The 2,500-nt window shown below is 41.8% G+C and overlaps 1 protein-coding gene across 2 annotated transcripts in view; it reads left to right on the top strand.

The window, feature by feature from the left end:
* LOC144960258 (uncharacterized) overlaps positions 1-2,500 on the top strand; it is a 46,359-nt gene that overhangs the window by 774 nt on the left and 43,085 nt on the right. The gene's annotated exons all lie outside the window — the stretch shown is intronic.

The following is a 2,500-nucleotide window of genomic DNA, read 5'->3' as shown; positions in this document are numbered from 1 at the left end:
ACTCTCAACAAGGTAGCCATTAGAACGGATGTGTGATGATTCGGGTGCTCTCGGTTAGTCGATAGAGCCAGATATCCCGAAATGGCAACAAAAGAAAAGTCAGGGAAACTACTAGAAGGATAGAAGGAGGGAACTCGTTGCTAATTTTCCTCGGAGATGAAGATCAGGCCACTGCCCTGGGCCTAGCCTAATGAGAGGGAAGAGAGAGAAAGAGAAAGTCCGTCCTTTACGTCAGACAGTGGTAGTGAAAAAATAAATGGAGATAAAGGTATATGGACACAATACATTTATTATGGAACTAAATAACATGTATTACACAAAATAAAACGATACAACTCTACTTATCCATTTATCCTTTCTCCTAACATCCATGAATAGGGAACACTACAATAATAAAATAATAAAGAACAGGACCGCTGGAAAGTGATATTCTGTTCAACTCGACATAACTTACAAAGACCCCCTCCGGTTTCCCGCGCTACGCTTATATAGCCCCAGGCCCGAACCCTGATTGGCTAGAAGCGGTGTTCAAAATGCTAAGCCCCTTGGGAAGGTACGGTCAACTGAAGACTCGTTCGGGTGATGTCCTGGTAACCAAGTTGCAATGGCGTAACACTCCCTCTCCCTAAATGAGGAAAGACCCTCTATGAGGGTGAAATGGAAAGTGAATGAAGACCCAACAAGGATTAAGTGAATAATAATTATCAAAGAGGGGGGGGAAGACTCCTAGGAATCAATTGAAAAATACCAGAACGGAACCCTTATGATGGTAAATTGAAAAATTGGTAAGGAACCCGTAGAGGGTTAAGTGAAATATGATAAACATGTTATGTATATAAAAATAATCGCTACTATTTATTCACAGTGGAGATATACCATTTTCATATCAAAATCTCTTGAAAATGGGGAGAAAAAAAGAATATTTATTATGGTGTTAAGTGTGTTTTACCATATAATAATAAGTATCTCTAAAAGGCAGGGGATAAATCATCCGCTAGGACATTGTCCTTGCCTGGGATGTGACGGATTTCTAAGTGGTGTATCAGTAAGGACAGAGACCATCTCGTTAATCTCTGGTTACTATTTTTCATCCTTGTCATAGACTATGGGTGACGTCCAATCAAGGGACGCTACTCTTCCGCTAATCTCATTCTCTATACTGGTGCGCTTCCCAGGAAGAGTTTGAAGGCACTAATAACCTTGTTACACTCCCTTCCCCACTGAAAGACAACATCTTTTTAAAGTAGATGTGTCCATGGTGCAGCGATGAAGGAGACAAGTGAGGACAGAAACGGCGATAGTAGCCCACCATTCCGAGTAAACGCATTGATTCTCGTCTATTTCTAGGCACAGGGAAATCCGTCACAGGTGAAATCTTGGCTGAGATTGGTCTGACACGTCCATTGCCGAGTTCATGTCCCAGATAGGTCAAAGTTTCACACCCGATTTTCAATTTGTCCCATATTAATGACGATATTGTAGTCATCCAAAATTGTGAAAACGGCCTCGAGATGTGCCCTGTGATCCTCCCACGCCCCCCTCTCAGAAAAGACGACGATGTCGTCAATATAAACCGCTGCGAAGTTATCTAGTCCACACAATATAATATTTTTAAGGCGGTGCTGAAATGTGGCTGGTGCCCCGGCCAGGCCGAATGGTATGAAGTTGTATTCAAAGAGCCCAAATGGGGTGATGAAGGCTGTAAGATGTTTGGAGTCTTGGTGAAGGGGGACTTGGTGATATCCGGATTTGAGGTCGATGACACTTAGCACTTTGGCTGATGAGACGTTATCGATGATATCATCAATCCTTGGAATGGGATATTGATCCGGGTAAGAGATTTCGTTAAGGGGTCGATAGTCCATATACGTCTCCAGCTTTCGTCTGCCTTTTTTCTCAAGAAACATGGTGATGAGTAGTTGAATTCGCTGTTTGAGAGGACGTCGTCGTTTAAATGTTTGTCAATTTCTGTTTTGAGAATGACTTTCTTTGCCGAGGGCAATCTGTGGTGAGTTTGTTGAATTGGTTTCTCAGACTTAAGTCTGATGGAGTATGGCGGTAACTTTGAGACACGGGGCTGATCGGAGCAAACGTCTCGATGCCGGGTGAGGATGACTGTCAAATCGTTTCGTTGTTCGGGTGAGACATGCTTCAGGTGGCTGTCCATTCCTTCCATATATTCCCGTAATTTTGTGAAGTGAACTGGCTCCTGTGTGGTGGCAGAAAAAAATACTGTCCTTAGAGTTTGTACATAGAACTAAATTATTAATATATTGGTGGTCATAGAGTCAAAGAAGGGTTTAAATAAATTAATATGGAAGACTTGTTTCTTTTTTCTTCATGTCAGAATTTTGAATCAGATAATTTGTATCACTGATTTTTTCTACTATTTTGTAAGGGCCCGACAATTCGGCCTCAGAGGGGTGGAGAATGGTGGGGAGGAAAAATAAGACTCTGTAACCACAATTGAAAAAACGTGATTTGCATTTTATATCATAAT

Source organism: Berghia stephanieae, chromosome 15 (assembly GCF_034508935.2).
Source record: "Berghia stephanieae isolate SIO BIC M18660-M18661 chromosome 15, UCSD_Bste_1.3, whole genome shotgun sequence".
Classification (NCBI taxonomy): Eukaryota; Metazoa; Mollusca; class Gastropoda; order Nudibranchia; family Aeolidiidae; genus Berghia; species Berghia stephanieae.
Note: the sequence above shows the minus strand (reverse complement) of the source record. Positions and strands in the feature narration are given on the sequence as shown.